This window comes from Silene latifolia, chromosome 9 (genome assembly GCF_048544455.1).
Source record: "Silene latifolia isolate original U9 population chromosome 9, ASM4854445v1, whole genome shotgun sequence".
Taxonomy (NCBI): domain Eukaryota; kingdom Viridiplantae; phylum Streptophyta; class Magnoliopsida; order Caryophyllales; family Caryophyllaceae; genus Silene; species Silene latifolia.
Genome location: NC_133534.1, coordinates 158443337 through 158455149, shown reverse-complemented (window position 1 = coordinate 158455149; position 11813 = coordinate 158443337). Strand labels below are relative to the sequence as shown.

The following is an 11813-nucleotide window of genomic DNA, read 5'->3' as shown; positions in this document are numbered from 1 at the left end:
CTAAAACATCAAAATCACAATAAATTTAGACGAAATCGAAAATCGCTATATAAAATAACAAGTCACGCAATAATATGACTAGTAATTGCAAATATATGTATGAAAAATAACAATTACATGAAAATAAAGCTGTAATTACGAATTAATTAAGTAGTAGAAGTACCTGACATTGCGATTATGATTGAAAGACTTTGTTCATTGGCGAGAAATAGAAGAACGACAAATATATAGCTGAGATTGAACTCAAAATCACGAAATAGAGCGTATGAAAATGGCGGATTCCATTGAAGAAGGAAAAGAAGAGAGAAAGTAGAGAGAGAAATAAATCAGGCGATAATGAATGAATTTGCTGGGGGAAGGGGTATATATGCTCGCGTCGAAATGACAAATTTACCATTAATGATCCTTAAATAATAGGGAGCGTTGGATCTCTTAGATCTGACAGCTTGTATTAATCCTCAATCCTCAAATATATAACTCATACTCACATGATCTCATTCCTATATATATATATATATATATATATATATATATATATATATATATATAGGGTCGGGGTCAGTTGCGAACTAAAGTTCAGTGCGAACTGTACGAACTCACTAAAAAACACCCGTGTATCGCATAAAACCAAACTCAACCCTGACTGACTTCTTTCTCATTTCTTATACGCTACTACCACCACACCTAACTTTCCTCTCCCTCATCCAGTACCACCACCACCACACGTCGGAGGTGGTGCTATTTGCCGACGACGAGTGACGAGCTTTCATCAGCACTACAAGCTTATCACGTAAGTCCCCTCAATTTTTTCCCCAATTTCCCCAAACCCTAATTTCTTAATTTTTTTCCCCAATTGCTGATATGCTTAAGTTTATGTGACGATCGATTTAAAAGTAGTTTGTTTGGTTGTCAAGCGTTTTATTATAATAAAAAAGAAAATCTTGATTAATTTTTAGCTATTCTGACCGTCAAACTAATTGAATGAGCTATTGTCTCGACAATCCTTAAAAACGATGCAAATGTTAAAGAGTTGCGTATTCTTTTTATTTATTTATTTTCTGTGATTTGGATGTGTGTTATTCAAGAGAGCTGGAATTGGTGGAAATATAGTTATTGTTCGCTTGGTTAATGTCGTCGATCTGTATTATTAGGAGATTCATGTCAGTATGTTCGTGACTCCTTATATCCCCACTTAGTTTTTTACCTTCGAAAAATACTCCTCACAAAGAATTTACTTCCTTCGTCCCAGTCATTTCTTTACCTTATATGTACTTTATGAGGGGTATTTTAATCAAGGTAAACAAATGATTGGGACGTAGGGAGTAAAAGGTAAACAAATGACTAGGATGGAGGAAGTACTTACTAGTGACTAGTGACCAGTCATAATTTAGGATTCTATACTTATAATTGATCAGTCTTGAGCCTTTTCAGTTTCCTGAAAGTTAAGGATTAGTTTGAATGTCATTACATTGTAGAGAATGCTTGCAGTTATTAAGGAGCACGAAGCACATATACTATCTACCTTTCCTCAACTGCCAATCTTTCTTTTCTTAAATGATCTCCAATCAGTGCATCTACTGGATTGTGTGAAAAGCTCTTACTGGTCACCATTCATGCCCTCTAATTTTCCATCATCTTTCTGGTCAACCCTCACCATCTCTTCGATACTGCTACTAATCACCCCTGGTATGCTGTTTTCTCATTTGAGACCGTCTTAAGCTTATTACCACTTCTTTCAATGTTATATGCTCGTAACCTTAAAGATCGTCTTATGCAAGACTAACTCTCCATGGCGCCTATTAGCTGGGAAATTTGACGGAATTGTCAAGACGACGGCATTTGCAAATTTCAGTGACGAGATGGTGGTGAGCAAAGCAGGAGTGGGAGATGGTCAAGTAATTCAGTTGATTGTTGACTACAACAAGAAACCACTGACAATCGATCCTATTATATTTAAGCTCTGAGGTATAGGAGGCTAGGAGCTTGTTCTTATTGTGTATCAGCTTGTGCCATGCCTGCTACTTAATGAGTTGTATACATCAGTATTGTTGATTGAATGGTGCATCAACAAAAATTAATCCAACTAAGCCATCAAATCCCGAGAATACAATCAAACGTCAGACTTTTAAGTCACAACATTGCTACATGGCTTTTCAAATATTTCTATTTGCTTGGTTGCTCTTGAAAATAGTTATATTCAGCTTGCCTCTTACAGTCATTTAAATTACTAAATAGATATCTTTATCTTGTTAAATACATACCTTTAGTTTGATAGATACAATAAATAAAATTACTAGATACATACCCTTAACTTGCAAGATACACTTTTTTAAGTTACTAGATATATGCCTTTAGCTTGGTGGATACACTCTTTTAAATTACGAGATACATACCTTTAACTTGCTAGTTATACTTTTTAAGCTATTAGATACATATATTTAGCTTGCTAGATATATTTCTTTAAATTACTAGATACATACCTTTAACTTGCTAGATACACACATTTAAAGTACTAGATACACACCTTTAATTTGCTAGATAAACTAATTTAAATTCCTAGGCACATACCTTTAACTTTCTAGATACACTCGTTTAAGTTACTAGATACATACATTTTGCTTGTTGGATACGCTCTTTTAAATTACTAGATACATACCTTTAGCTTGCTGGATACGCTCTTTTAAATTAACTTTCTTGAAGGGTAAGACAATAACCATGTTTAATTGACATATTTCAGTGGCTATATGATATGTCGTTATCTATCTTTACTTTTCTGAAATCTTGATCATCTTTCTAGCTCCGGGATCATCCACAACTTTTATCTCACGAGAAAAGCTTTCTCAGTTACAAGGACATAGAGATCCAGGTAGAGATGATTATAGCGACTTAGAGAAAACCAATTTCAAGAGTAGTTTAAAACCTCATAAAGGTAAGAAATATCCTGTTTTAAGTTTCGAATGAGTATTTTTTGTCTATGGATTCTCTTCTCCGTTTACTCAACTGCTGTCGACTTGATCAATCTATCCATCTCCTAAGAAATGTCTGGTAGTCATGGCAGGGAATATGGTTTTGCCGTTTGAACCCCTTTCAGTGACATTTCAAAATGTGCAATACAACATTGACACTCCTATGGTGATCTCATTACTCTATTTCTAGGCATTGAATCCTTGTAAGCAATAACTTGTTAATTAGCATCTGAAGCAGGTAACTGAAGTGGAATAATTCTTTTCAGGTCTCAGGAAATGAAAGAAGGGGGCTTTTCAGAGAAGAAGCTTCACCTACTCAAAGATATCACAGGAGCTTTTAGGCCAGGTGTTCTTGCAGCGCTAATGGGTATCAGCAGGGCTGGAAAAACAACTCTTCAAGATGTTCTCTCTGGGATATTTATGATTTTGTAGGTGAGTCAAATAGGAGGAACCGTAATACAAGTAACACCATAATCACAGGTGGCTTGGAGACCACCAACCTGGTCCTGGTAAAGCAGAGTAATGGTTCCAGGATCGGTGTGGTGAAGGAGGCCAAGGGTGAGGTCAGGTTGAGGGAAATTAGGGTAGTAGAATTCTTCGCCCATTTTCACAATTAAACAACTACCCATATGTTTGAAACTCGTTGCCATTCTTAGGAGTTAACTTGAAGTCAGATTAATTGATGTACATCTGTGTAACTTTTCTCATATGAATGAATGCTTACATGTCGAGTAGTAGAAGTATAAGTACCGGCAGAAGTTATAAAATTGTATTTGTTCTTTATAACTCTAAGTTGCAAATGACGGTTTAATGTTTCACATCTTAAATAACAACTATGCTCGAGTAGGGGGGTCGGATATGCAAGTCTTACCTAGTGTTACCGATTAACCAATAACGAATAAAGCGAAACTAATTAATTCAAACATGGTTGTGCAGCTTGGTATCCAAGGACTAAGATTATTATCCGATTAACCAATAACGAATTATCCTAGTCTTGTACGTAATACTTTCATAAGGTCCATTATAGTTTCGAACATGGTTGTGCAGCTTGTTATGTACGTATTAGCTATTGAGGGATTTATTAAAATCTATATTGAACTTGTTTTGCTCTTTACTTCTCATTTGACGTGTTACCTCTAATTTCTCATTTCATGTTTTTGAAGTCAATTGACGACATTTTACCGCTTTTGAATTCGTTTCATCCTAGTTATGAATGCGAGTATGGGTATAATTATGAATCTGTTAAATGAGTGAAGGATGTGTTTCCTTTTGAACTCAAAACATTTGACTCATTACATGAACGAACGTTGAGTTTGATTCAAATTATTGATCGGAATGTATCTAGCTAATTAGAGGTATATAACTAGTAACTTAAAAGAGTGTATTTAGCTAATTAGAGGTATGTATCTATGTATCTAGAAACTTAAAGAAGTGTATATAGCTAGCTAAAGGTATGTATCTAGCAATTTAAACTAGTGTATCTAGCAGTTTAAAAGAGTGTATCTAACTAGCTTGAGGTATGTATCTAGCAATTTAGACGAGTGTATCTAGATGGGTAAAGTTATGTATCTAGCAACCGACGTTAGTATTATTAATATGTAACAGATTAGGGACGAGTGTATCTAGAGGACTAGAGGTATGTATCTAGCAACAGACGTTAGTATTGATAATACGTAACAGATTAGGGAATATACATTTAATTTTGAGTACATTTTCAGTACTCAAATGTCCCTCAGATTAATTGAACGCGGTTCCCACAGAAAATGTCACACGACCATGAACTTGATTGTTATCAGATTATAAGTTATAATTTCAGCAAGGACGAAGATACAGAAGACGAGTACATGAAGTTTTAACTTATGATGGTGACTAGTGGACGATACTAGAACGTCAACAATATTTTCTGACTCTAAATGTTCCGACTAGGACATTGTTACAATTATTTACTTGCGATTCTAACTCAGATACACACGGTATTATTACTAGATACACATGATATTACTACTAGATACACAAATCGATTTGTGTATCTACCAGTGATACTATGTGTATTCGAGATGGTATTTTGTGTATCCAGCGCTCCACCATGATCCACCAAACCCACCACCAGGCCACAACCCATCCAACCACCTGCATTTCACATTACACGACCAGCTCCACTTACTACCACCACCGACTAACATAAACACCCCATGTCCATACTGACCTGTCGTCTTCACCACCAGGACCATCACTAGAGTCGTTTCAAGCCGAAAAGGATATTTTCTTACTCGAAATCTGCCGACTAAAACAGCAAGGCTTTTATTTTTTCGAAATTACACTTCTTTTCAGTAGATGTATGTTCCAAATCGCGAAAATTTTGAAAAACTAAGTAAAAATCCAAAATTTTCAATAGATCTATCATCAAAAATCATGAAATTTTTGAAATTACATTTCATTGTTAGTGGTACAGCCGACGGACCCACAAGTCCACAAGGAATTGGAACTGAAGAGAGAAATGGGAGAAACGAGGAGCCAACCACCATCAATGATTGAGTCAGGTGGCGCGCCGGCAAGGCCATTGTCGAAGCTCCGACATGAGTTAGTCTGATGGTTTGGTTTATGAGGTATCATAAATGGAGGCCAACATCACTGGTGGATTAGATTATTGCAATGGGATTATCGACATTTCCAGCTGTGATTGGTGGTCTGGCGTCGGCGATCGGAGGACGTGGAGTCGTGTGTCGGGGTGAGTGAGAAAGAGAGAAGATGGGAGTAACTAATTAAATGTCGGGGGGACATATATGATGTGGAGTGGGAGAATAGATTAATGTCAGCCCGTGTGTTTTAGTTTGGGTTCTTAGGTCAGTTCGTAAGTTCGCACCGAACTTATAGTTCGTACGAGATCCTATTTCTATATATATATATATATATATATATATATATATATATATATATATATATATATATATATATATATATATATATATATATATATATTGGAATGAATTTATAATTAGTGTATGTGTCCTTTCATATGCCAAGAGTTGTTTTTTAATTAATATATTTTGTAAAATCATAATGTGTGTCCTTTAAATTAATATATTTTCGTTTCATATGCCAAGTATTAATGAATTAAATTAAATTAAATTATTAAATTAAATTAAATACTATACGACGCCTTGTTGTTGTTACGTTAATGTTGCATGCTGCTGCTATATGCTAGTCTAACATATATGTTTTCGTTAATGTCTTTGTTTTTAGTATGTCATCAACGAGCCACATGACTCCGAGTACAAAAAGCAACAAGTACGTCCTTGAACATTGCAATGAAGACTAAAGAGGTATATATTTGGGTCAATTTAGTTCTAGTTTTATTGATTTAGAGCTTTAGACTTAGAGCTTGATGCGATCCCGCTAAGTGTTCACAAATTAAGATGTGGTCGTTGGTCACGGTCGAATCAAAACACAATTTATAGCTTAACAAGCAACTCTACAATTAGTAAAGAGGCAAGTAAAGGTCGGATCCCAAGGGACGGGAGTTGAAATGAGATTTTTATTGTAACTAGCGGTGTCTAAGGGGTGTCACAAATTGGGTTGATGTAGAAGGTTACTAAACTAGAATAACATTGAAAATAAACAAGCAAGATGAATAAAAAGGGGTGTAAACAATTGATTAAAGGCACTAGGGTGTCATGGGATCATAGGGGAATCATGGGATATGATCATACAAACATGTTCTCAAATTATAAGCAAGCAATTATTGTTGTGATGGATTGAGTTGGGTTATATCTTACAATCCTAGGAAAGTTTGGGTCCCGGAGCCGAATCGATTAGATTGTACAACACCTACAAGTCGACTTAATCTTCCCTACTCAACAACATGCATGGTCTAATGAGACTCGAGTTGGGTTATGTCTTACAAGTCTCATTGAAAAGATAGGAGATGATAGTAAATGCAAGGATTTATAGGCTTAGCATTTCATCAAATATAACATGTGCATGAGTTGAGATCAAAACAAGCAAGCAAATAAAACATGAAAGCATATTAATTTAAGCATGAATCATTCCCCATGTTGGTTTCCCCTAATCACCCATTAACCCTAGCTAAGAGACTACTCACTCATTATCATGTTGATCATGCTAGCAAGGTTGTCAATCATACTAACAATATGAAACATGATGAATAAATGAAAGTAATTAACAATAATTAAAAAGGGATTAAGATATTATACCTACTAATGATTCCAATAATAAAGCAAGAATAATAGAAGTACTTGAATGCTAGATTGAGAGGTTGTCAATCTCCCAATAATAACCCAAATAATCTTCAATTACCCAAAATAAAGGATGAACAAAAGAGAGATTAAAGAACTAAAACTTGGATTAAAACTTGATTAATACTTGATTACAATATTGAAGAGAGATTTGATTGATATTAACTACACTAATTATTGATAAGAAGAACATGCTCCTCTAATTAGCCTAATGGGGTATTTATAGTGAAAATTAGGGAGGATGCATTAGGGTTAACTAAGAGCTAAACTAGTAATTACACTTTTTAAGTTGAGCAAGGAGGACCGGTATTTTTTCGAGAGAAGGGCTTCTCTTTTCATAGCTTGAAGAAGACAACCCGTCTTTGTGAAGAAATCCGGCGGAATAAGGTCGGGACGGCCGGATTTGGGCGGTGGAATCCGAGCGGATTCTGAGGAATCCGGACGGATTGTTGAGAGGGAATCCGAGCGGATTCAGCACGGACGCTCGGATTGTGCGGGGGTGGGCCGGATGGGGCGGATTGTTGACAATCCGCTCGGATTGTCGATCAACATAGTAACTTCTTCTTTTCTTCCCTTTTCTTCATAAATTCCTTGGGGATTTCCTTGGGGACTCAAGGATCTTTCCTCAACATTGCTCTTCTACTATGATATGTACAAAGGCCTTCTAATCTTGTCTCTCCTTGATGCTTGGTCATTGAATTTGATCAATTTAGTCTCGTTTTGCCATGAAAATGCAAGATTCTTACTCCTTTCCTACCAAGGGATCAAAATCTCAAAGAATATGCGAAACAAAGAACTAAAGATAAGAAATGACCCAAATAAGCACTAAAAAGCATGGAAACAAGGCTAATTCGGGGGCTAAATATGCGCCAATTATGGTCACATCAAATATCCCCAAACCGAACCTTTGCTCGTCCCGAGTAAAGAGGTGACAAAGACTAGGACCAATACTAACCTATCCTAATAATATAGCCGATATGAGACAATTAGCGGGTCTCACTCCGCCCCTTCAACTCACAACAAGACAACCATGAGGTAGGATGCCTTCTTGCAAGGCAAGGTGGGTCTTGCCAAAATGGCGACACATCCAAACATTAAGCACACAAAAACACATAATGGATGCATCTACAAAAAGAATAGCCACTTTCCTCATCTAAGTGGCGTAAATTATCTACAAGGGAAGCAATTCAAGGGTACACAATCCTTCATAGATGCAATTTGTTCAAACTACTAAGCCTAGAAGGATACCAATAAATCACCTCCAAAATGTGTTAAGCTAGGGTACCTTTGTCCTCAATCGTTAAATGCTTTTGTCAAGAGTAGACTCCCTATGGTGTTAGAAACACTGGAGGATCGCGGAATTCCCCCTCTTGCCTAGACAAGAAGAAGGGTCGTCCCCTCTCTACCATGCACAAAAATGGATATGATGGATAAAGGGATCAATAGATAACTGAGTTTCACTTTTGGGAGTTTGCTTTTGTTTTTGTTTTTCCCCCCAATTTCTTGTGGAATTTGACATTTGAGAACACTTTCTTTGCCATTTCTTTTTGATTTTTGGCATTTCAATACTTGAAAACTTTTTTGCATTTCTTTTTGAACATTTTCAAAGTCACCCCAATTAGTAATGAGGGTGGCTTGTATTTGAAACTTAGGAGTTCTATTTTTGCTCCTCTTTTCTTTTGATGCATTTTGCAAACTTTCTTTCACTTTTCATTTCATTGAACTCAAATTGATTTCTTTTTGTGCCCATTCCCTTTTGTTGACAAAATGTATGGTAGAACATGGATGATGGATGTATGGGTGCATGGTTTCAAGGGTCACCTTGGAATAAACGGTTGCCAAGGAGTTATCACACCACAAGGTACTCTTGACTCAGCCTTAAACCATGGGTCTAAGGATACTAGCATGACACATCCTAGGGTGTTTTACAAGTATTCTACAAGCAAAGTCTTAAGAATAAAAAGCATCTACTAGGGCCTATATACACTTGTCAAGCTTCCCAAGTAGACGGTTTCGCAAAATTTTCTAACATGCAAACTACATGCCATGATGCAACTAACATATAAACATCCTAATGCATATGTTTCTACCAACTAATATGACATATAATCTAAATGCAAGTCTAAATTCACATTGTTTTTACCGCATCAATCAAAATAAAGCCACATAGTCATTAACATAAAGAGGAAAAGGGAGATTGGAAAGATCATACCATGCGGTCTTCAATATCCTCATGTCTCGGATGTGGCGTAGTCAATCAATGTGAACAAGGATAAAACAAACACAATATATACAAGACAATATATTCAAAGGAATGAAACTTGTTTTTGGGTTTTCAATTTTTTCAATTTTTATGATTTTTGAGATTTTTCAATTTTTATGGGTTTTTTGAATAAGAGTTAAATGTTAGAATTCCCATCCCCACACTAATATGGGCATTGTCCTCAATGGCCAAAATGATGGAAATTATGCAAAGATGATGCATGATTTCTATACTAAATGCAATTCTATACTAAGCTATGCTACATGATGCATGGTTTTTGTTATGACGGAGAGGATAATTTAGATTACCTCCCGTTGCGTATGCATTAACTTCCCCAAACCGAGTGAGACACTATTGCTAATGTCCAAGGATGGGTATAGTTCATGCACACACTATGCTATGCATGAAACTAATTTGTCATTTTGGATTTTACAAATGGGAACAATAGAATGAAAACACCTCAATGGTACCGAGGTGTGAGTCCTTTGATGTTGCTAGGACTACTCCAACAATGATCAAAATTAAATAAAATACAAAGAGATATAGACAAACCATGGGAGTGTAGGAGTCTCCAAGGCTTGCTAGTCTTCCATCATGCTATCATCATCACCACTTCCCTCATGAGAAGTGGTCACATTGCCACTTTCCTTGTCATTTGCTTCTTCACTTTCTTCCTCATCTTGTTCATCATCATCTTCACCATTTCTTTCTCCATCTTCACTTGCTTCTTCCTCAATATTATCATCAACTTCTTCATCATTTCCAACAACCTCATTGTCTCCCACCACGTACCTAGATGCACCCGGAAATAAGACTTCTCTATCCGCCCAACTAGGCAAAGGACAAGATGGATCAAGGAGTCCTTGCCTAGCTAGATGTAGGAGGGGTGGATATTGAGCCAAATACGCATTTTTCCGATCTTCATGGGCTTGCTTGTGCATTGCTTGCATGAGAAGAGTCACATAGTCTTTCCCAATTTCAAATCCTTCCGGCTTGAACTCTTCATCCTTAAAGGGGTAAGGTGGTATGACAATGGAAGAGGAGGGAGCTTCAAGATCACCCTTTTGTTGTTGAATGATATACTCGGCTTCTTCGGAAAGGGGAAGTAGATAATTGGTCCGGTGGACGCTTAGGCGACAAATCTTCGAGGGCAAGGTGAACGATCTAGCTTCACTAGTTAGCCATCCATACTTAGTGTCAAGGGGGTTATGTGCAACCCACTTGAACTTGTGAATCATAATATGCATATCAATAAGATGGCCACCTTCCTTTGCTTTGTACTTCTTATCCTTATTGAAATTAGGATAAAAGTGCTTAGCTAGGACCGTGACTAGGCCGCCATTGACAATAACGGTCGTGCCCTTCTTCCCATTATCAACATTAAGCCATCTATCTACCAAGAGCCTCAAAGAATTGTAAGGCTTGGTGTGAATTCTTCCGATATTCAAAGCCGATTCAAGGAGAATAAAATCGAGTCTTGTGAAATGATTGGTGTCTTTCCTAGCAATTATGGTATTTCCCACAACCTTGTGCCATACTCTTATGCCCGAATGATGGACCAAAAGAGCACGACATGCATGAAAATCCTCAAATTTCTTCCCGGAGATTGCCTCCCAAAGAGGCTCGGGGTCATACTTTCCATAATGCTTAAGATAACTCGATTCATCACTAAGACCCAAAATTTCACCTAATTCCGTAAAGGTAATGCGTCTACTAACATTAGCTAGACGAAACTCGAGATTTTCTCTATTCTCAACTTTGGTGACTTTCAAAGAACTTAAAAATTCCAAGACAAGGGAGGGGTATGTCAATTCCTTTGTTTCAAACAATTTCTTCAACCCCATGGCTTTGAAAAAGGCTTTTGTTTGTTCAAGAACACCCAATTTTTCCAAGGTATCTTCACATATGAATTTGGTGGATTGAATAGATTTCATAGCAAACTTGACAAAGGTATTTCTATGGGTATCGGAAATAAAAGTTACCTCCGGATAATGCAAAAGTTGATTAATTACCGGAGTAGAAGATGTTGATGGTCCCATAGAAGGTTGTTGTTGTTGTTGTTGCACTTCCAAGTTTGGTGTTGCCACCACCATAGCCAAAGCTTTCTTTGTTTGAAGAGCCTTTTGCCTTTGTGAGAGTGCCTTAGCCTTTGGTGCCTTTGTTGCTTTTGTTGCACCCTTAGTCCTTGCCATTGATGAACTAACCAAGAAAAGAGTGAAAAATCTTCAATTTGTAGTATGCCCAAATCGATTTGAAGGTGAAAGGCTTTGCCTTTATGAAAACAAAAATCGACTCAAAGGTTGAAGATTTTGTTCTTGGTTTTGATTT

General features: G+C 36.8%; 1 long non-coding RNA gene across 6 annotated transcripts; it reads left to right on the top strand.

The window, feature by feature from the left end:
- Nucleotides 1-796: 796 nt before the first annotated feature.
- Nucleotides 797-3697, top strand: LOC141600170 (uncharacterized). 6 transcript variants are annotated; one of them, XR_012524226.1, is made up of 4 exons: nt 797-1296; nt 1330-1965; nt 2798-2929; nt 3059-3697. It is a non-coding gene; the product is annotated as an uncharacterized LOC141600170 (long non-coding RNA). The 6 variants fall into 6 exon arrangements; XR_012524225.1 differs by having other exon boundaries at nt 797-1686; nt 1764-1965; XR_012524229.1 differs by having other exon boundaries at nt 797-1965; nt 3059-3132; nt 3233-3697.
- Nucleotides 3698-11813: the final 8116 nt, after the last annotated feature.